Source organism: Parus major, chromosome 11 (assembly GCF_001522545.3).
Source record: "Parus major isolate Abel chromosome 11, Parus_major1.1, whole genome shotgun sequence".
NCBI classification, from domain to species: Eukaryota; Metazoa; Chordata; class Aves; order Passeriformes; family Paridae; genus Parus; species Parus major.
Window position 1 is genome coordinate 12775205 of NC_031780.1, and position 24477 is coordinate 12799681.

At 39.7% G+C, this 24477-nt stretch overlaps 1 long non-coding RNA gene across 1 annotated transcript in view; it reads left to right on the top strand.

Moving 5' to 3' along the window:
• Positions 1-3217: 3217 nt before the first annotated feature.
• The window catches only part of LOC107209914, a 33952-nt gene continuing 12692 nt past the window's right edge, over positions 3218-24477 (top strand). The window contains exons 1-3 of the long non-coding RNA XR_001523748.2: positions 3218-3315; positions 3821-3927; positions 4349-4491. This is a non-coding gene — a long non-coding RNA (uncharacterized LOC107209914). The remainder of the gene's footprint in view (positions 3316-3820; positions 3928-4348; positions 4492-24477) is intronic.

The following is a 24477-nucleotide window of genomic DNA, read 5'->3' on the forward strand; positions in this document are numbered from 1 at the left end:
TTCCTTCAGTTGCTGGTTTCCTGTAAAAGTTTCAGGTTTCTGTGTTTTACCCCAAGATCATGTGGACACCTCCTAGTCAGTACTCAGCACACAAGGCAAAGACAGAGCACCTGCTCATGCTCAGCTTTATTCCTTTAAGTGCTCTCATAGATGTCAAACTATAAAAGCAGCACAATGGAGACTGACTTGTTTGCATTGTGGAGCCCTTTTTGATATTCAATATCACAAATTATTTTAGTGAGTAGATGTGATGAGAGCTTTATAGAACTGCAAACAGTCCATGAAGATAATACCCTGGGGCTGCTCATTTGCCTAGCACAGAGCATATACTCAACTGGTATAACACAGTACAAATATTTACTAAAATCAGTTTTCAGTGTTTACCTTGGAGTAGAGAGCACATTCTGAACAATTATTCTCTTTTGTGCCCAGCTATGCAATGCAGAATATATTCAACAGAGTCCCGTAGTTAAGCCATGGATGCACACACAGTGAACTAAGTTAAAATATATCCTGTTTTGTTATGCTGACCACAAGAGAAATGAAAGGCACAACTAGGCTCGGGATTCTATATCAGAAATTATGTGTTTAAACACAATTATGACTTTTAAAAATATATTTAGCCATAATTAGAAAAAGCTACCCAGAAAGGCCCTTGAAAAGTTTACTGTGGTATTTCCAGTGTCTTGCTTAAATAATGAAGTGGATGCCTTTGGCAAATGCTTATCAGCAGCTGGTAGCCCTGAATATTTGGGTTGTACAGAAAAGCAGCAAGCTGTTCCTCATGGTACACAAAGCCTGGGCTCCTGGGCAGCACTGTCAAGGTCTCTCACAGGAGAAGTGTTTGTGCTTTTGTGTCCCACTGAAGGCTCTTGGTGCCACTGCAGCTTTGGCAACGTGCTGCTGCTGTCAGCAGGGCAGGTCCATTGTGTTACCAGAATATGAGCTACAGATGTGACTCCTCTTAGTGTGTTTCATTGGTAACATGGTCACATTCTGCTTTTCATCTACTCCTTTAAGCAGTTCTTCAGTTTCTTTGCTTCTTTGAAATGGAGAGAAATGAGTTTGGAAGGATGCAGATGAAAACAGTCCATGGAAAGAAATTTTCAATGAGGTCACTGCCATTTCATCAGATGAGGAGGAGCTTAAGAACAATGGTTCAGGCTTGCAATGAATGCAGATTTCTGACAAAAGGTAGAGATTCTCAGACATTCATTAAACAGTTTATACCAGGGATATAATCTTTTTCAAATACAGTACCAAGTTTTTATGTTGTAGACATAAATCATAAATTGAAGTCGGGTGACTTAACAGTTAATGTTTGTACTAATTAGAGAGAGGATAGACCCGCAGTATCAAAAAGTCCTAATGGGGTCAGGGATGAAATACTGCAAGAAATTCTGTTTTTTCCTTCTTTGTCTGGGGGCCATTATCTATTTTAATTTCTCTCTATTGAAATATGAATCATGTGAATCCTACCTTTAATTTGTTTCTTTATCAGTGCTTTGTTGACTTCATAGTTTATACAAAACACAGCAGGGGAGAGCTGTGAGACTATGTATCAAGCATTATAATGCATTAGAGTAATCACATTTCTCTCTAACACATCAGATTTTATCATCAAGTTTTATGAGTATAGGAGTTATTTTTCTCAGAATCTCCTGAAACTATTCATCTTAATTAACAGTAGTATAAGCTTCTTCATAAAGTTGGAATACATTTTATCATGAAGAAATTTAGTGGTAAATGCACCTGCTTATTAGTTCTTAACAAAGTGATGCAAAAAAAAATAATTTCTATGGTTCAGAAAGCTTTCTTTTTAAAATTAACTTGAAACTATTAGTGCAAGGTAAGAAGTTGCAGTATTTTTCTCTCAAGGGACTAGATGGTGAACTCTGTGGTTCACAGAGCTGTGAGAGTTCCTGAGTCCCATCCTTATACCTGACAGACTCCAGTATCAGCTGATGTAGTGTCAGCTTCCCAAGGTATGCAGGCAGTTGTTGCCTTTGTTCTCCTTGCTGCCATGTGACAGGTTTTCCTATCATCATCTGTGGTATAGGTATTTTTGTCTTTTGACCCTTGTCCAAAAATGCTTATTAATTAGGGGTCAGAAAAGGCATCACAATTTCAAAAGACATATAATACAAATATACAAATACATATAATGCAGCTGTTGGTGGGCATGGTCAGATTTCTTAAATGCATGCTCAGTGACAGCTCACCAAATTTTCAAGGTAAAAGAAAATATGAGTCAAATAGTTCCTGACCCCTGAGCAGTGCATGATGGCAAGCTGGGGTACCAGTTCACAAACAACAGTTCCCCAGTAAACTGGCACTGGCCTTGAGAATGGTTTTCAACAGTGTCATTTCTAGTGCCAGTCTTTCTTCTGTATTTTTTTCTTTTGAGAGGGGGGTGGGGTGGAATTGATGAATAGAAGACCCTGAATGAAGACATTTGGCATTTGTTTTCTGATGTGGCAAACAAAGAACAGCACGGTCACAGTGGTTTTCAAGGCCTTCTTATTCATCAGCAGCCTTAAAGTATCTGTACCATGTCATTATGAAACACTGTGGATATTTTTTTTCATCACTTGCAAAGTAGGATTTAACAAGGGAAGTGCTCAAAGAATGATAAACAGTAAGAGACGTCTTGTACATTTGAATAGGGCATTTATAGATTTCTACTATCACCTTTTTTGCTATGGGGTGGTTCACCCTTTAAAACCCTCAGCATTATTCCAAGTTATCCTTGCAAGATTTGCCTTTGGGTGAGCATATGCCCTTCATCTCTAAATTCTTTATAGCCTCATGCTGGATTCTGTAGAGCTTCTTGTATTTAGAAGTAAAGGCATCCCACAGTGCTGATTGTCTGAGAGCAGGAGCTGGTTTGGCACTGTGAGGCTCTAGAATATCATCTGCCCTGCTCGCTGGGGCTGGGCAGGAGCCAGCAGACATGCTGAGCTTGCTCTGCCATTGCAGAATTGTGTCCTGCTGGGGGGTGCTCATGTGCAGTGTGGCTCTGACTGTGCAAGGCTGCTTCATGGCTGCTCTCTGAGCACCCTGCACTTCCATTTTCTAAGTGAAGATCCAGCTGAACAAGCATGTTTTTATCTGGGTATTGCAGTTTTACTGTATGGAAAGATTATTTGAACTCTCAGAGAGCAAGGCTCTTTGAATTATTTTTCTCACACTGATGTTTTGTTTTCTAGTGTTGGATTGATGATGTGAATTTGGGTGTCAAAACATGTATCTTGGTCTCTGTAAAGGTGAAGAAGTCTGTATGTTTGCAGTTGGGATCACAGCCTTGTGCAGATTGTGAGTACTCTGTATAGTGCTGGGCACGACAGGTTATAGCAAGTGCTGGCATTTATGGAGAGGCAGTTTGTCTGCTTATGTCACTCGGTGCAACAGCTGCATCTGAAATTTGTTGCCCTTTGTTTATAGACTGATCCTGGTATTTGGAACACTTGGAGTGTTTCATTGCTCAGGTGTCCAGAATTTGAAACAAAATCAATTATAACTGCTATAGGCAAGGGTGTTTATGGTCATAATGTTCCAATGACAGTGTCAGGGGAAAGCATCAGGAACTTCCAGCTAATGTTTATTTGCAGACATCTCTACACAGTCTTAAAATAGCAGTAATTGGTACAGGAAAAGCAGGTACAGCATGATCTCTGTCCCTACAGAAAAGTAACAATATAGATAGGTAATATAATGTTAGAAATAGAAAAATAAGATATGACACAAAAATGCAAGTCATGCTCTAGATGGAAGATAGTTGGTTTCACTGCACTGGCTTCTAATGGCAATCTCTTTGCAGGATACTTCAGAAATGATGGATTGAGGCACACACGTAATGACCTGTTCCAGTCAGGAACTGAGACAGCCTCAAAGGGAGCTGCCGACGAGATCTATGGAATGGGACATGTGAGTGTATACAAGAGCAGTGTTGGTACAATTTTGCACGTGTATCTTCCTGCCAGAAAGTTAAAAAAAATTCAAGACTGCACGTTTTGGAGGATTAATCATCTGAGGTTTTTCTATAATTTGTCACCAACAGGAGTAGTGTTTTCTGTTTCTGTTTTACAGGGACACCCACATAGCCTTTAAAAAGCATAAATAATATTACATCCATGCAGACTGTGGGTCTGTGCAGCAGCTGTTCACATGACACTATATTTTATCTGCATACATTTAATCATGTTTTTCCTGAGCAACTGTCTCAATCTGTCAAAATATTTGTAAATAGATTGTTTCCAGTGAAATTTGCTTTCACTAGCACAACAGAGAGACAGGGAAGACTTATACCCAGTGGGAAGGAAAAAAGCAAAATTGTTTTCCATTGCAGGTCAAATAGCTCAGTCCTAAGGCGTTTGCCTTGATGACTGTGTGAAGCCAGTGCACTCACTTAGCAGCTACCTCATTTCTGGGATGAGATGTTTCATTTCACCAGACAGATTTCTCCACAACAGAGCAAGCACAAAGGAAATGGTAAGTGATAAAGGAGAGCTCTGTATTTCAGTAGAGAGAAGGAACTCACCTGGAAAGAAGGGATATTTGGCATTTGTTCCTTTTTTTCCACCCTTAACTCCCCGTGTCCTTCTCTTGTGTCCCTCCTCTATGTAATGCATTGTTTCCTTCCTATCTTTGAGACCTCCACAGTCTGAGAGTGCCTGGGGATATGGTGACAATTTATTACAACAGCTAAACAAATGAGCTGGTTACTACTTCCTGTAAGTTCTTCAGCAAAATCAGTGCTGTGTTAGCCCAGCCTCTTTGTGACTGACCCTCTGGGCACACAGGTGTAGGAAGAAGATCACTTGAGGCTTTCCAAATCCACCCTTTTTGCAGGATAACACAGATCCCTACTAGACTCATCAGACAGGGAGGAGTACTTCCTGAGAAACTGGGGATGAGGGCAGATACCATCATGATGTGTAATCACTTTCCAGAACTATCCTGGAGAAAGTTTTTTAAAGCACAGGATGCAGGATCACTTTCAGAAGTGAAAACACACAGATAGACCAGCACTGCCCACCATCATGGTCTCTCAGTCTATTCTAACATCAGATACCTGTGGGCTTCCACAGCAGCTTCTGTACCTGCAGTCAGACCAAAGCTGTACACTTGGAGCTGTGGAAATCCACATGCTTTGATTGCACCCTGAAGGAAATAAGCCTTGCAGTTCATATCAATATATTGAAATTTAACTCTGTTGAATAAACCAGAAAATCCAGATATCAAGTGTATTTTTAAGCCTTAATCTGTAGCAATGAAAGTGAGAGATTGATGTGTTTGCTAAAGCAAGGGGATTTCTATCTGCACAAACCTGAGGCCTTACAGAAGGGTTTGTAGGGGGAAGAGGCTGCTTCAATGGCTTGTGTTATTTGGTGGATGTTTCAGTCTGGGCAGGAGCTGCTTTTAGGGTAACTAGAACAAAGAATATCACTGCCTTCCCAGCAGTACCATATTGGCATAGTCATATCCTTTAAACCTCTGGATTGGGTCAAAGGTACCTTTTTTCAAAGCAGAGCATTTGACAGCCACCCAGTCTCAGCTGAGAGGGTTGTTATGCCTCCCAGCAGGGAGCTCTGATGCTCTTGACACTTCCAGCTGGATTAAGGCAGGCACTGGGACAAGGTCCCAGCAGCTCCTGGCTGAGTTCAAGGCGCTCCTGCATTTCACAGACTCATGCCCAACCATATAAACAGTATGACCTAGCCTGGGCAATATGAGGCTCTTCAGACACACTTGTCTTTTCATCAAGGCTCTTTGTTGTGTTCTGAAAGCTAGAAGGAATGTTAAAATGTATTTTAGACCAAGATCATACAGTCTGTTGATGTCAGAGCTGTGTGCAGGGTCTTTAGTACAAAAGTGAATTCGACCACTGATTATTCTGCTTATGGCTCCTTTGGTGCTCTGGACTTGATACTCAGTGATTAAGTGGCCAGATGTCCTGAAGCCATTGCATACAGCTGGACAATAAACTGTCTGCTACAGAGAAATAGTAAAGGCCTTCCTCCTTTATTAGGGTAAAACTGACAGTTTTATTGACTGGCTTTTTGCCTTGATCATATTTACAGTGTTGCACTAGACCTATTCAAATCGTTTCAGTAGCAAGCTGAATACTCTCTGAAAGCAGTCTTGATTCCAGCCTGGAGAATAGGTAATGTTTAATAGATAGAAGGAGCTGTCATTTTAAATGAACCACATTTTAATATGAAAAATATTTATTCCTCTGTTACAGCTCACAGTTTGTTTGGCTGAGGGTAAAGTACAGCTTTGATAAATTTCATTGCCAAAATGAACCCAACTACTTTGAGAAACACATTGCACTAGTAGATCAGTTCTTTTACTACCTGTAAGGTAGTGCAAGATATGACTTTGGTTTTATGCATAAAAGAATCTACTGCAGATGTTATGAGAACAAGCTAAATTTAAAAAAAAGACAAGCCAACAAAACCCCAACAGCAACAACAACAACAAAAAAAAAAGAGAGCAATTCCAAGAGCAAGTATGGGCCCCTATCAAATAAATCAAATATTTGATATATGAAAGATCCCTGCAGCTTCATCTGTGGGGCTGCTGTTCAGCCCATCTCAGATTCTGCTCTTGTGGGCCACCACTGCTCTGTAAGCCATCAGAAGGACTTCTATCAGACAGTGGTGCAGAGAAAAAAAAGAGCTCATCTTAAAAAAAACCCTAAGCACATTCCCACTAATGAAAGCAAGCAAATTGTGTATGTGCATGTGAAATTAACAGTGAATGTGACTTAATTGGTTGTAGATTAAACTATTGACAGAACGTGATCTTGGAAGATGAGTTATTCCTCTACTCTAAAGACAAGATTTAGAAACGGTGTTCAAGGAAATGCAGCTACTCTTTTGTTCATATGCTGTCCTGGTCTGCTGCCCTGCCTGTACCACAACCCTGCCACCCCGAGATGCTCAAACAGAAGTGTTGGGGCTGTTCCTGGGGAGCAAGTTGACAGCCTCCACTTCAGAGTTTACCTTAGTGGCTGTACTTAATCAAAATCGTACCAGGCTTTTCTCCTTTGTTGGTTTTATCCTTTTTCACTAATGTGGAGAAGGTGAGGATTTTAGAACCGCTCTGCTGGAAAATGTCACGTAAATGTTACTGACCCGCGCGGCCAGAAGGAGCTTTGCAGGGCACGCGGAGGGATCGGGCTGTCCCCTGATAGGAAAAGAAAAAAAAATAAAAATAAAAAAAAAAATCCGGGAAAGTAAAGTAAAAAAAAATTTTCTTTGCTGTTATTTGGACACTTGGGTGAGAAGCTCCGGAGTGGGGCGCGCACGGCGGCGGCCGGAGCAGCGCCGGGAAGGGACAGCAGGTGGCGCTGCTGCTGCAGGAACCGCCGGCCCCGGCCCGCAGAGCGAACACCGAGCGGCGAGCGGGGAGAGCGGGAAACGGGGACACAAACGGGGAAAGGGATCCCTCATGCTGCTTATTGCACTGATCCCGGGACAGAGCAGAAAAGGGAAATGGGGAAAGGGATGCCTCATGCCGCCTATTGCACTGATCCCGGGACAGAGCAGAAAAGGGAAATGGGGAAAGGGATCCCTCATGCCGCCTATTGCACTGTTCCCGGGACAGAGCAGAAAAGGGAAACGGGGACACAAACGGGGAAAGGGATCCCTCATGCTGCTTATTGCACTGATCCCGGGACAGAGCAGAAAAGGGAAATGGGGAAAGGGATGCCTCATGCCGCCTATTGCACTGATCCCGGGACAGAGCAGGAAAGGGGGAAAGGGGCATCTCCCAGACTGACCAAAAGGGATATTTCCAGGCTGCCTGTTGCACTGATCCACAGGAAAGAGCAGGGAAAGGGGCATTTCCTAGAGTGCCTGTTGCATTGGTTCGCTCAAAACATGGGGCGAAAAGGAGAGCATTTCCAAGTTTCTTTGGCTGTTAATCTCGTTTAGGGAAAAAGAAAGTGTGGGATATTAAGAACCACTCAAAACTAGCAGACTGTGCGCCTAACAGTTTGGCTAAGCCCACCACCATAAGGCAGCACTCAAAATTTTCTTTGTTTTCAAATAACTAAGCAAAAAATTACAAATAAAGAGCCAAAATAAATAAACCCCCCAAAATAAACAAAAAACCCCAAAACCAACCTATAAAAAAAAGTTCTCCCATCCCCTCCCTTGCAAAAAGCCAAACAAGAACAAAAACAAACAAAAAACCCCACTCCTAGTCTAAGATCTCCATGAGAATCCTGAAAGGCTCAGGAATGTCTCCATCCTCACCTGACTGGAGAATGTCTGAGATTGGAAAAATGTGTAAGACAGTGTGTGTGTGTAGATATAGATAGATAGATAGATAGATAGATAGATAGATAGATAGATAGATAGATAGATAGATAGATAGATATAGATATACATGATGGCATGCACAGACAAAGACTAATATTTATGAAATAGTTTCAGAAGAGAAGACTGGTTTGGGAAGAAAAAAGTAAGTATTGTGACACATTTCAGTGCTTAGAATATGATAGCAAACTAAAGGGAATTGTATAGATATTGTACAAGAAAGTTTATTCAGATTCTCTCCTGTACCAAGAATAGAACATGATCGCATTGTACCTATTATCTCATCCTATCTATGGCTTTGCACAGTCAAATCCTTAGCTATTACCTAAGTTATGTCTCACCTGGTTTCAATAAGTAATGGCAATATATACCAGCTGTGTCTCCTTATGTATTCCCTTCCATTCCTGCCAATTCTTTGACCTTTTTAGGAAGCCCCTCCCTTTTTTTGACCAGTTCTTCTCTCTTTCAATGGTCTTATGAAGATTTACCATCCTTTCCAGTCTCATGGACTTTGCACTATTTGTGGTCCTGGCGGTTGCTTCCTAATAGTCAACTTTCCATTAACCTTAAAATCTCTTACCTGTGTTTGTTGTTTCTATTTAGGTACTTAAGCATCTCTCTAATTTAATTCTCTGTGTTCTAATACCTAACTTTAAAGAAATGTGACTTTATTAAGTAAACATTGTATGGAGCTCCTTTGTTGCCTACAGTGTGTTGCTGAAAAGGCTTATATAAAAATTAGAGAATATTCCTCGCGGTGATTTAATTGATTTTCTTTCTGACTAAAATAAACATTTTTCAGTAGCCTTAAATGTCTTTGAATATATGATAGCTTACAAATTGAGTATGATATATATTCACTTGTTTGCCCTGTAAAAGGTGCCATAGTTCTGAATAAGAATGAAAGAAATCTGAACTACTTAGGCACTGAAGTGAGCCAGATTTTTAGCATAACTTTGCAACTATTTGCCGTGAGAAAACTACTCTGGGGGACCACCAAGTTCCTTGTTATTTAAGGATGTCACAGTGGTATTTACTATTTAAAAAATCTGGACCCAAGTAGATGTAGATGTGTAGTGTTTTTTTAAGTAAAAGCTTACATGTGTTGCTGCTAAGTAAAAAAAAACACTGTAAACCAGCATCTCTGGGGAATTGTACAGGATGCATGTGCTGCCTGAGCTGCTGTGTATTAGCATAAATCTATGGGTTAAATCATTATTTGTAATTTGAAGTTTGCCAAAAACCTTCTTAAGTGAGACCAGGAAGAGGATGCACAATTATTTTTGTTTTGCATAATGAGCCTGGCTAAGTAGAAGGTCACCTCAAAGTAGAATTTTTCAAGGATACCAACATTTCCTCATCCTATACTGTGTGTCTGATAAAATAGCTGGGTCTTGAGATGTCTGCTTCACTAATTGAAGGTCATATTAGCATGAATGGGTCTAGCCTTGGCTGATAGCTACCACTGCAATTTAACATTGGTTTTCTTATAGAGTAGAAATATGTTTTTTCTACAAGAGTAACACTTTCTAATGCTATCTCATCAAATCTAATAGAGAATGGTACATTTACATATATCAATAATTTAATCCTTCCCATTTAAAATAATTAGCATAAATGACTAGAAATAAAATCCATGTGACAGGAAAGATATAATGTTGTGTGTATGTATACAAAATATCACACAACACTGTTCCTGCAGTGAATTAAGGCTCTGTTGATCTTAAGCAATAAAAAAAAATCAACTGGATTATAACACAGAGCTTCAGTGAGGGTTTCCAGGATATTAGAAATTAATGCAGTATTCATGAATATGGAAAAGGTTTCCTTGTGGGAGTCAGAAATGAGGTGACAGTGCAGCAGCTGGCCAACAAATCCGTGTGACTATTGGTACAAGGGTATAAATATCACCCACTGCTGCAAGCACAAGTTAAAGATGTGGCATAGACAATCAGTTTTTAAGTTGTCTTCCATGCAAAAGAACTGTTGACTCAATCAAGAAGCACAGAAATAAAATCTATTGCTAAGGCTTTATTGTGGGGCCAGTGTTCCTTTGAAGCTTCTGGTGCTGGCTGCTGCCAGGAGCAGGACATTTTCCTCAATGATTCATTGCCCCTAATCACGTCAGGTGTTCCTTATAAACCTAAAACCACCATTTTACCAGATACTCAGGTTTTATTTTAGCATTGAGAAGTGCTCTGAGAAAGGGCTATGACTCAGGTTCCTAACAGCTGTAGATTCTATTCAAGTAGTGAGATGTTAGGTGCATCTTTAAAGTATTTAGAGCTAATGGAAGACAGAATCTTTTGAAATTAATCTCAGCTGATAAAACCATGATCCTAAATCAAAGTTCTCTGTAACTGTGCAAAGGCTGTCCGGCATAATTGGTTAGAATTGCTATCTAGGTGTTAAAAATATCAGTCACCTCAGATGAGCTGTTATCAGGTGTGCAAATTAGTTTGCAGATAAAATATGTCTTGACAGTTCCCAAAATTAAAACTGTCTGGTTTCATGTGGCTTTATTTAGTCCTACTCCACCAGAGACCCCCATCTGAACATTGTCTCTTTACTGATAAACAGTACATGATGGAGAATAAGATTAATGATAGCTGGGATAGTAGCATGATACAGTATGTTAGGAAAAAGAGATGTTATGGTTATTTTCATGTGAGTATCACTACATAAGGGGGGGGGGGGGGTTGTGTCACAAAATGGAATTTTTGTAAAAGCTTGTCAGTACAATTGGTATTCTCAATCAAGGGTTTGAGGGGGAGGTGGGTTCTGCATTTGAATGAGAATAAAATATGACAGTATATTTAGCATTTGTTTAGGGAGAATAATTTGTGGCCCTACTGGAGAATGCTGAGCAAGGAGACTCAGAAGGGATGCCTCTCTATTTTTGAGTAATTGGGTAGCAGGATCCCAAGGCAATTTGTTTCTTATAGAATCTTCCTTGTGAAACTCTTTGCTAAAATATGTGGATACCTGAGATGTGTCACCCTGAGAAAAATCAACATAGGATTTCCTGCAATTTAATTTTGTACACATCAACACATTTCTTGATTAGACTTCAAGCTTTCAAAAAAGATGTCAGTGTTTTCCTGCAGTAAAATTAGGACTTAAATCTTCATCCAGTTGCTTTTTCTCACAGCACAGCTCTCTGTGGACAGAAGCAGACAATCTGCACATGCTTTGTTCTCTTTCCACATCCCTGGCATATGTTCAGTGACATTGTATAGGCCAAAACATTTGTGCAAGCTCTGGTTTCCCAAATGCTGTCAGGCCAGAAAAATGATTGACCAAGTTCAGGTGACTTATTTTTCATGTTGTTGGATTTTGTTTTATTGTTATCATTTTATTTTTTTAAATAATTGATTAGAAGAAGAAAAGTTTCATTATGATCACAATAGATGCCAAGCATAAGCCTTAATTTACAACTGTGGGAAACACTGTATTCTGGATTACCTGTCAGTGGTAGCAAGCACCTATCACTTCAGAATTACAACAAAGGAGAAATGGAAGGCTGCCTTCTCTGCTCCCAGGTACTGTTTTATTCTGCAGTGTCATGGTGAAATATTAATTACATTTATCAGAGCAGGATTAAACGTGGAATGAATGATTAATTATTTGACAGTGGGATAGATTAAACTTTTGTTCGGGGTTTATGTATTCATTAATTACTTGTTAAATCAAAGAGAGGAGGAGCAGTCTTTTCAGCTGCATTGGTGCAGTGATTTGTACAATTTATTTGGTATTTGAAGGTGCTTTCTGTAACAAAGTAATTGTCATGATAATATATTCTACTTAGTGTGTAGTGCAGAGTTTGCCTCCTTGCAGGTCTTAGCCTATTACTTTCTTCTTGTATGACGTTTTGAAAGGTCATTGACATAAGGGTTAATGTAACACATCCTTGGTGAATTTTTGCTATCAGAGCAGAAGCAGTAGGCTCATGCTCCTAGCAAAGGGCCCTGCTTTCAAAAGAGCAGGTGAGTGTGAGCCTGGATGGTTCCCTGCCCAGTTCCCTACTGGTGTGGTCATACTGTGCCAGTGTTGTCATACAGATCATGCGACAGCAGGAGGCTCATAATTGTGTCTAGAATGTGTATCTTAGAGTACTTCTGAGCTGACAAGATTTTCCAAGAAAATCCTTAGGAAAGTTCCACTTTTGTGTTGATGTATTGATGATTTTCTGTGTGCCTGCACATTGTGCCTTGTGGTATTTTCACTTTTTACCGGGCTGATATCAAGATTGACTAGTTATTGCTGGGATTGTTTGCATTTGATAGCACTTTATGCATACAGGTGCATTGACTGAAGGCTGCCAAAAGGTTCAGCTTTGCCCTGTCCTGCTTTCTTTAACAGGAGGTGGCCATGCTGTTCTTCATCACTGCTTATATTAAATAGCTGCTGTGCTGTTCTCAGTTGGGAGAGAGGGGGACCTTGTAGTCCGAGGAGCCACTCAACCCTTAGCTGATACTTTGTGAGTGACAAAAGCCATCATGTATGCTTGTACATGCATTTTCTTTGTACAAGGAATTCCTCCTTTCTGTTTTCAGTATTTAACAAAGAGAATCACGACAAGGTTTCCCCTTTGTGACTGAAGATTTACTAACATAGGCAGGTAAATATTTATCCTTCAGCTCTGTTTTTTCTGTTCACACTGCATATTGTTGAGAGCACAATCACAAGCCATAGGGTTTGAGTGTTTATAAGAGGTGCAGAGGTTGATTAAGACCAGATTCTGACTGGGTCTATATGGATGTTGCCGTGTGAAGAGAAGATAACAGAGCTGGTCAGAGGCCCAAGTACTTCTAGAAATGAAAAATGGAGAAAAAGATGGAAAACGTGTGAACACGTTTGAAAAGATCACACTCCCCCAACCACCACCCCTGCCCTGCCCCAGAGAGCTCAGCTGGTTTGGACACTGCAAGGCAGCAGCCACAGGCCAGGACTGCAATGACATGGTTATTGCTTTAGGAAACCCCTAAAATTCCAGGGCTTGAGAGAAAATATAACCAATGTAGCCCTGCTGAGAGATGCTAAAGAAGGTGTCACACTGAAGATATGATACACCACACTGGATCAATAATTACCCCTCTGACTAACTGGAAATAATGATGCTGATTCTCATTTCTGCCTCATTTAAATAAACCCTTCAGTATCAAGGATCAAGTTTTGTGTCCCAGTGGTGCTGTGGTATGAAAGGATATTCACTAGACTAAGTGTAGGGGACATGAGGGGGGAACATGCTTTTTCTGCAAAGCATTTCCTAAGCTTTGGAGGCTGCTGGATTTGTGAGTTGTCATATTTATTAGTCAATTCCCATTCCTCACCATCTTTATTAAAAATGACACCTCCAGTTTTTGTATCCTAGACTGTGTTGTATTAGTCTTAATAATAACATTCTTTATTTTTAAGTTGAGAGCGTTTTGTTTATGTTCTCTGTCCACCAGGGAAAATATACTTCTGCTATTGCTGCAACGCACAAGGGACAGTTAAATCTAATAACTTAATCTAGACTTCTAGAAACAAAATTAAATTTTCAAATAAAGGCAAACTGACAGCTAAGGCATAAATCTTTTATTTAAAATAGAAAATAACCCCCTTCAAATGCAATCAGAGAAGACAGATGTAGGTGAAAAAACAAGTAGAGATAGGCTATATGGTGCATAAATTTGCTATGTCTGTGTGATAGATCAAACAGGGTGACCTTAAAAATGTTCCTAAAACATCAGCTAAAATAGGAAATTTGCATCTATTTAAATACTGCTTGTTAATGAAAGATGGACTAGAAAGAATATCAATAGTGAGAGAAAAATACAGCATGGGTGTAGTGTGCAATAGAAAGGTCACATTAACTATCTGTGGCTGAAACGTAAATATTTACTAGTTTGAAGCTGGCAGGAAGTACTAGAAATAAGAAATATTATCTTCTACTGCTTAATGTATCTTCTTAGATAAAATATTTAGCTGAAAAGAAAAGATCCTGATTCAGCAGAGTTCCTAATTAACCAAATGCTTAAAGTCAGACAACCTCTTAGATCCAAATTACCTTAATGGGACTACTCACAGAGGCAGTTTTACTAGAGACAAGGGCAGGCCCCTGTGATGAAGCATGTTATCAAGATCACAGAGGTTGCTATGAAATTTTATCTGCCTTTGCATTGGTAAAAAGAGATGTTTATAATCAGATTTCTCAAGTGTATTTCATACTCTTTTCTTGGGTGTAACACTGTGGAAGATACCTGGGTTTGTTTGAGTGTGAGATCAGATTGCAGCCTGGGAGATGGCACTTATTTCCAACTCAGGAGAGAAAACGTAGCTCATCCTAGGACCTGATATTAAATCACGAGGAGATCTTTAGCGTAAATAGTCTCCTTGGATGAAAAGCTGCCTGGGGTTTCTTGATTCCCACTGCATTTTTTCCTGGAAACCTTTTCCTCTGTCACCCTGTCCTCAGAGCAGCAGGTGAGCCACGCTGCTGGGCTAGGACATTTCTAGACTCAGTCTGCCCAGGTGTCTGCAGTGAGCCTCCAGCTTTTTCATCACATCCTCAGAATGGGAATTTCTCCAACTACGTAGGCAGTGGCATAGGCACCTCTTGTTCAGCTCCACTGCCCTTAAAGAGTTTGAGACTGGCTTGTCCATCTGGTCATCCCTAGAAGTACATTGTAATTATCTCCAGGTTCTTAATAAATCTGGGTTTTCTAGAGATTTCCATTGTAATTGGATCAGTCATTAACGTAGCCCAGATTTCCCACTGTATTCTGCTGAGATTACATCTGTTCCCACACAGTGACCCAGTTAGAGCCAAGACACCTGTGTGACTGTGACAAAGGAAATCCATTTGTAAAATGTTATAAACGTTTTGATGTACAATATCATAATAAAAGATATGTAGTTAGTGCAGACAGTATCACCCAGGACCTGGAAACAGCAGATGGATGTGCCAGTGGCTTCCCAGCACTCCAGACATGGAGACTGATAGGCACAGGGGATTTATCCTTTCAATTTCCTTGTTTGATGTTTTCTATCTGTTGTTTTGCTAGCTCATTAATGTCTTTTTTTGTAGGTTTTATGAATTATTTGCTTTTAAAGTTGAATAATTCTGAAAGGTCTTTTTTTGTATTCATTGCTAGGAAGAGTGTAAGTCATTGATTAGTGACAAATGCCATCTTTTGAGAAGTTCTCTTAATCTTTGGGATGTCTGTTTTGAAGGTCACTTCCATTTATTAAAGAATTGCAACTGTACACCTGAATATTTCATGAATTGCCAGCATTGTTTCTGGCTTTTGCAGTACTTCTGCATAGAAAAAGAAACATAACAGAAAGATTTTTAAAATGTTACCCAGAAAACTACATACTGACCTATTATTAATTTGTCATTGGTCAAGTTGGATGATTTCTGTCACATTTGTATTGCATAAAACAGGACAAATCAAAGTCTGAAGTGGTGTATAATGGGAATACCTTCCTCACACAGTGTTGTCTATGTGGGGCTGTTCCAGTTGTAACATGAACCTCTGGTAACAGCTGCAGCATATGGGGTGAAAATACAAAACCAGACAGCAATAGAGAATAGCCAGAGGGGTTTGCAATAAAATTGTGTAGATTAATCACTGGATTCCCTTGAATGAGTGGCATGCTATAGATCTGGAGCCCCTTTCTTTGGCCTCAGTTGCTGAGGAATGTCGTTCTCTCAATAAGGCAGGATTTGGTGCATCATAAAAAGCACAAGGTTCTCACTGTTTCTTGATGAGGGCTCTTTCTGCACATGGCAGGGGCCTGGCATTCAATGAAAAAGGTCTTAGACTCAGTGTCCACTGGTGATTTGTGTTTAGGTGAGTTCCATTTGTACTGTCTCACCTCATGGGAATGGGCTGCTGAAGACAAGGTCCCTCTTACTGTGGGATCATTAAATCCAGGTCATCCAGAAAAGATTTGATCTGTGAAAGAAACTTTTCTATGTGTTGTTATAATAAAACATGCCTTGGTAGGAGACATTTTAGAAATGCTGCTTTCAGGACTGCATTAGTGCAAAATTTTAAACTTGCCCTGTACTCTCAGCACTCTGGAAGCTCAGTGTCCAGATTTATACTAACTTTATTCACAAACTGTTTTCTTTAAACTTGAAAATTTTGTCTGCTTTGTAGACCAATTTAAGTTATAGAATCATTAGAGCTTGCTCATTTAGGGAAATTAGGTTTATTTGTTTACAAGAGGCCTGTTCAAAGAATGATACACTGTTCCATTGTGGTCTTTTCTGTGGATTAGCTGCAGTAGAGTATGTGTATTGGGGCAGCCAAAATACAAGGAGACAATTAGCTTTTCTACCAGAGACTAGTTTTGTTAACATTCCCTTGATTTGACAGCTGGAATAGATGAATGTCATTACTGACCTTTTCAATTTTACAGCTTCTTCACTTTCATAATTCCAACTCCTGCAGCTGCAGCATGGAAATGAACCTTAATAATGTTCCTCAAACTCTTGAAAATGCATTACTTACCAGTTATATTTTACAATACTCTAAAAAGACAGAACCTTTTATATCACTGCTTTTGAAACCATAGATTAAATAAAACTGGCATTAGCAAATACATGGTAGAAATTTATTGACTTTTTGTGGAGCAGATCTGGATAATCAGGTATTAGGTATCCACATTTCAATGTGATGGAGAAATTAATATTTTCAATGATGATGGAAACAAAATTTCCTGAGTTTTAATTATTGCTGAAAGATATTGTCTAGGTTATTCTGCTATTAATGCCTTTCATTTAATGTTATAGGGTCAAATACTGCTCACTTTAGCAATGTGAATAATTCGACTGAAGCTAATATAAGTAAATATAAGGAGCAGAACCAGTTCTAGAATGTAAATCTCAATGGTACAATTGTGTAAGCTGAGGTAGCCCACTGAAATCAAAGTAATGACAAGATGCTGTTCTAGATGAGACTCTACTGTTGTTCTTAGTGCAGTTAATCACAGTCTGTATTTATTTTGATTAAGTTCTAGTTAAAAAAGAGAGAGAAAGAGTTAGAAGGGATTACATCACTATGGAGAACGTGAGGCTAAGTAACTTTATTCGGGGGGATGGGGTGATTATTTTATATACAAAGACTAGTCCAGATTTGACTATCCAGATCACATAAAAATATAGGATTCATAATTGAAAAGCAAGGTGGAATTGTACAGAATATCAAAATTAACCTTAGGAACAGTTAGTGATATTACTTGGTGGGCTCAGTGAGTGGCTGTGGGGCTTACAGAGGATACCAGCAATAACCTCTTGCTCTTCCTCCTGCCAGACATCCTGGCTAAGTCCACAGCGTATTAACCACATTTTAACATATTTTTACAATTCTTTTGAAAGGCTATTTTTTTTTTTTCCTCATGTAGCTAACGGGTTGAATTTCTTCTGGGAATTAAAATATCCTAATGAGATTAAGTCATTAAATAACTGCCCATCACTTAGTTGCTGATACTGTTTTATTTGTGGCAGTGGAAGGGATAGCAGCCTCTGAAAATGTTAGAACTGCTTGGAGATGATTTCTCTTTGAATATTTTCGGTTTATCACATTTTCCACCTTAGATAAGTCAGCATCCTTTTCCCTGTCACACAAATGGACCGGTCGATGTGGTAACAGTCTATCTCCCTTCAGGTTGGTCAGGCAAAGGTGACAGGTTTTTCCCTGACATTGCCTCCTTTCTTAAGGAACAAGACTTAAATCTCCCTGTGACTAATTAGTGGTCTCTCAAAGGACGGATTTGTTGGTGAACACACGAACAGAATAGCACTGTTGCTTTCCACAGATCCCAAGAAGGAAAAACAAAGGGACTTCACCTCAAATTTTACAAACTACCAACAACGCCCCCCCCTCCAAATAAAATATACCCCCAAACGACTCCCAGATTAAATATACATATGAATATTAATGAAACAGCAAACACCATAGCAGAAAACACAGAAAAGTAGTGAACCTGCATACTGGTGTCAAGTGGCAGGAGACAGTGTCTCCTTCTAAGAGAGGTGGTCCAAGTCTCATTTCTGCTACCTTATTTATGCCCCAGTGGCCAGGGGAAGTTTATGAGTAAGTGGCTCTTTGGGGCAAGGCCAGAAAGGAATTCAGTTTTGGAAACCTTCTGCAGGGAGCTGATGAACCTTGGCCTGGAAAGAGCTTGGAAAGAGGTGGCAGAGGTGCCAGGAAGGAGTCCAGGCAATGAGACCTGGTTTGGCTGTGGAGTTTCACTGGTTGCTCCAGTTTCAAGAAACGAATGTTCTGTCCCTGGGCAAAGGACTCGAGTAATGCCAAGCCTGTGGGATTCCTTTGAGGAGCTGGCTGGCTGCTGGGATTGCTGGCACGCTTTAACGAGCCTGGGAGTTTCCCAGCACGATTGCTCACAGGAGGGCTCCAGAGAAACAAGGAGCTGCTGCAGTGACCTTGCAGGTCTACATGGGCAGTAGGATGTGTACTTACAGGAGCAGCCTTTGGGAAAACAGCAGAGCAAAGCTCTAATTTGAGAAATCCCCACAGCACAACCAGCACACAGCCATGCTCTTTAAGGCATGGTCTGAAGAAGTTGGTTTTTTCTGTCCGGTTAATGAACCCCCACTTGAGAATGAGATGTGCTTTTATGATGACTGATTAAGGCTGTACTGCTATTGTGATGACACCAGTGTAAAACCAACAATTTCATTTATAGTTCTTAAGGACATAAACATGATTACATGCAATGTTTAAAAGACATAAGGTATTTTTCTCATAAGCTATGCTGCTCAGGTGTTTGTCTACACACAGTTTTAATGCTTGCTTCTAAATAAAGCTTTGCTTTCTTCATAGTCATCTGTCCAGGAAACTTGAAGGGTGCTCTCTAGCTCTTCTCAGTGGCATAAGTCGGTCTTGGTTTTCAGGGTTATTTTTTGGTCAGCAAACCTCACTACATTTATGGTATTGCAAATAAAATGTGAATACTTTGACCATTGGTGCGGTAAAAATATAAACAATACCTTCATTACATTTTTGCCTTGTTTTAATCCAGTTTTAATTGGTTAAACCATTTCAAATTACTGTTAAATTACAATAGAAAGTAAGAAAAAAGGGAAAGAACTTTGTCTTTTTGAAGCCAGGGTCTTTGGTTAGTCACCAATAGAGGGATACAGAAAAATTCTTAATTGTCTGCATAAGAACGCAATACATATTTTTCTCTAAGGTAAACAATACCTGAACTTACTAAAATAAAACCTTCTTGGGTTTTTTTGGGGGGGTTGTTGGTTTTGTTGTTTTTTGAATTTTTTTTAACTTAGTTGAACAAGTCAATTGAAAACAAATACAGCAATGCATTTTAAGCATAGCCCTATGCTTGGTCAAACAGATATAGCAATACTGTCTGCTATTTAATACATTACTGAATAGCCTAGGCTGTGACCCTAAGCACAGATATTGGAACCCAAATTCCACATATCTTTACTCCTTTTGCATAGTAAGATAACGTGTTGTACTTCAGACCTCTCCTCCACATCCTTGGAATATAATGTTTGCAGTGCAGAGGAGAAAATATCTGGGTTTCTAAGGGTTTCATGCAGATGAAACAGCAGTGAATGTCTGTCTGCACCATAGTAAATGAAACAAAACAGATAGCAGCAACAATTCATTGCTCATTTTTGCTTGCTGTAGACTTGTTTCAAAGACAGCAGAAGGAAATGGAAAAGGAGGGGAACTGCCAAAGTCACATCTGTACCTATCTGTGTCTAACATTATCTTTTATGTCAAATCAAATCATCATACCCTGGAAAACCCACTGCTGTTTAGTGCCAGCTGTCTGTGCATTACAGCAGAGGAACTGGGGGGAGACACCAGAGGACAGACAGTCATTAGAGAGAGGGGATACCTCTGTACTAATGACACTTGTGGGTGTGTGGGATGGGGCAGGAGGCAGGGTGTGGAGATGGGAAGCACCTGGTGATGGCTTGGCCACACAGCAAAGTTGGGATAGCGGCGTTTGCCGCCAGTTCCCATTCCAGGAGGGCAAGGGCAGCAGGAGTGAAGATGCTCAGGAAGAGCATCCAGGGAACATTCTCAGGACTGCCCTGACAGCAGCATGCATCCCAACACTGGCTCCAGTGATGAAATCTGTTGACTCAGAAGTCTGATTAATATTTAATGGAAGACAGCACATTGATGCTGATTTAAAAGAAGTGAATGTGCACAGTTATTTCTTGTGCTTTTCAGAGATATCAGTGATGACAGATTTCAATATTATATTCAGAATTACTCTGGGAAAGAATGTGCTCAGCCCAGGATGCAGTCCATGGTGCAGGGTGTGCTCTGGAAATGCAAAATAATAACAGTTTATGTTAGTAGCATAAGGCACTGATTACATATGCTTTGATGTGAAGAACCACACCACTGGCTGAACTTGGAGCAGCTGTCAGGGACTGAGTCACCATGTGATCATTTTTAGTCAAGCAGTTTCATGGGCCTATAATTGCTTCAGATTCCTATTATTGATCTCTTATGTCAAAATAATTGAACTTTATGGCTGACTTCTGATGCTTATTGAGAAATCATATAATTACTTCCAACTAGCTGTGAGTCAATAGCAGTTGAGTACATACCACTATTCAGAGTGCTTGATATATAAATTTTCTTCCAAATAAAAAAGAAGCCTACAATATATTAATAAATCTAGAAGTCTGGTTGCATAGTCCTAAGTTACATAATTACATCACCTAATATTTTTAGTATCTGGAATATCTGTTATGTGTTTGCATATAAAATGTACCAACTTCAGTCCCAGCCCTACAAGCTCTGGGACTGCTGTGCCTGCAGAGAGCCTGGCAGGATCTGCACCGATGCAGCAGCTGGATACATGGAACACAGATCGAGGTCTTGCTGGCCCAGCAAATGCTATGAAGTGCTGGGAGCCAGCCCATTTTATTGTGCTGGGTCTGGTGGGGACATGTGCTATAAAATACAAAAAAACTCTTTCCATTTGAAGTTCACACCAATCTAGAAAATCCTGTCTTGTATATACTTTCTCTTTTTAGCTTTACCTTTTCTCCTTTGCTTATACCAATAAACTGGATACTTATTTACAAACCCCTGTATCCAGCACACAGACATCCTTGTTCTCTTTCAGAGTAGACAAAGATTCATAGTCTCTTCTTCAAAAAGCTCATACTCCTACATTTTCACAAAAACCTACCACTTTTGTTGACTACAGGGTGGTCACACATAAACAGCTGCAATTCTTTTGAACAGGCAGTTTAAAAAAGCTCCCTGAAAAGCTGAAACTCTTTTCTAGAATGATTTAAGCTGAGAATTTTTGCACCCCACTGCTGATGTGGAATAGACTCCATACACACACAGAGCAGGAAAGGGACTTAGGTGATAAAAAATGTTTTATTTGAAGGTAATGAAGACTTCACGTGGCCTCGTTGAATTGCTTAATCCCTCAATTTCTAGATCAAATCCTACCTGAGAAAGCCCATTAGCTTTACTGAGTCTTCTTTCCCATGTAATCACTGTGCTGCTAGCACTGGTTTTATTCACGTCTGCATTTCTTTAAGTATTCCTTTACTAATTAACTTTCCTTAAGAGGAATGTACCATTAATCAGCCAGTGAATTTAGTATCTATCCACATTAAAATCTAGCCAATGTAGTGATTTGGAATTCTTTACACCTTTTTGCAAGTTTCCCATTATATTTCTTAGTGTCTTGAGGATGCCTTTCCTCATGACACTTTACAATAAACCTTTGCAAAATGAATAGCTTTCATTATGAAATCAATGATATTCCCTCTAAACTTCAGGGGCAATGTCAAAGAAAAGCTACTATAATTGCTAATGCTGAGCAGTTTTTTATGACCAAACTCTACTTTCCAGATGTCACAGCAATACAGTCATCACCTTCCTCAGCATTTTTGCCCTCCCTTGTCACTATAGTTCTCTCAAGAAAGTGATTGTCAGCCATGTCTTTTCCCGTTATGTCTTTACTCTCTTTTCTGTTTCAATTAAGCCTTAAAGCTACCCTTTTGAGCAGAAATGGTGTTAAGTTTATATCTGTGACTCTGCATAGCAGGAACCTCTGACCCATGCCTCACCTAAAACATGATATAAAGATGAATTTTAATTAAGAACTTGATGTATTAATTTTAATTCCTTTTTATTTTCAGAAGATCTGCCACACACACACTGAGTACTGGCTGTGAGCAGCCCACTACAGTCTACTCTTTTGAGTACTATCTCAGGTGTTAGAGATTTTAATTTGAGGTAGAGCCATAATAGCATTTTTAAGGAGCCAAATCCACTGTGCTTGTCAGCACTGGCCCCTGGGGTGCTTGCTGCATGCACTGGTTGGCTCCAGGTGTAGCACACTGCTCTGTTTGGCCCTGCCTGGCACAGGGACTCTGGGACCCAGAGGAACTGTCTGGACAGAAGGCTTCCCAGGACTCCTGTGTCAGCTACAGACACATAAGTTCCTCAAAATTCTGATCAAAAATAAATTAGGCATATTTTCTCTTAAAGTGGACCTTTGATCTTATGTGTTTATGTATTCCAGCAGCAGAGGGAATGTGAACTACAAACTAGGTTTGGTAAAAGCCTTAGGAACTCAGCAGCTGTTCATTAAATCAGATACTATGGCTGTTCCACTTTTCAACATCTTTGCAAGGTGCAAAACTGCATCAGCTTGTTCTCTCTCAGAGAGACATGGTTTCTCCCACTTCCATTTCATAAGGTAATCCTCTGGTTAACAAGAAAATGCAATTGAAATCCTAAAAGTTTGTCAGCATCTTGGTACTCTCTTGATTAACATTCTCTTGATTATAAACAGTTGAATGTGTCTTCCTATTTTTAGTGCAGAAATAGACATCTGAGTCATTAATTTGTTTGCCTTCTTTGAGGCTGTTGAAATGTGGAAAAGATGAGTTAGCTGCCCCTGGCTACAGTGGGGGCTATAATGGACATGGTGACAGGCAGACTTATAGCAGGGTCATGCTACCAGGCATTACAATTACAGTTCACTCTGAGAAGTTACTTTGACTTCTTTAAGTAACAGCTGCAGTTCAGCAATTTTTTAAAGCCTCTACTTAGATGGTTGAATTTTTGTCAAAACCAGGGTACCATACCATTGCTTTTCCTGATGTTCTGTTAAACTTCAAAGGCTTACGATTGCCTTATCTCATTTCCTGCCTTAATTGCTTTAAATGTACTGACAAGCACAACTGACCAATTATTAGTACTTTTTCTCATCTTGTCTCATTTGTTATCCATGATGCTCTTCCATGTTGTAATTACTTTTCAATTTTTCATGACTCAAAATAGGAGGTATACATAATGAATACAAATAGCAAATTGATTAAATGTAACATGCATTGTAGCACCAGTGAGATTGTCATTAGTTATTAATGAGAGAGATTTGTCAGGTACTTGTGAATAGGCTTGTGATGCACAGCAATCCAAACCTAACAGTGTAAGGCTGTGGCCGACTTTCTGCAGTTTTATTGTGATTCAACACAAAAGGAAGCTGTGCGTGATGTTCAAGATAGATTTGTATTCCTCTGGTTTGCTGCCATCTTAACTTTTTGGGCTTTAATAGCAAAACATGCAGGTCAGGTTAACTGGGGATATTCCAATAAATGGTGTGTCACTGTAAGGCATCAAATTTCAAAGCCAAAGTCCTTTTGTAGGAGTTAAAAAAAACCCTGATTTTAACAATGCTGGAAATAAATGAGGTCTTGGCCTGCACTGGTGTCCAGCAGCACAGTAGTCAGGTAGCTCATGCAAGAAATACAGGAGCCTGCTGTTCAGATCTCTGTGCCAGATTTAACCAGGCACACAAATACTTGTGTTTTCCATCCTCACTAAGACACCAGCCATCAGGCAATGCCCTGCTCCAGAGCTGTGTGCTACTACTCCTGGTCAAACTGGTTCACTGTACCTAAATAAATAAACACTGAAAACTGGTCTTCTATGAACTACAGGGAAGCATTTAATATTAAAGTTGGTGGTTTTGAGAGGTTTCTTCCATACCAATATCTGACAAGAAGTTTGTTTGATAGCCAAAATTTTCTTTTGTGGAATGAGGAGTTTTCTTCACTGAATTGCAGTGAAACAGATAGAAAGGCTTAAAAATGAAAAATGGA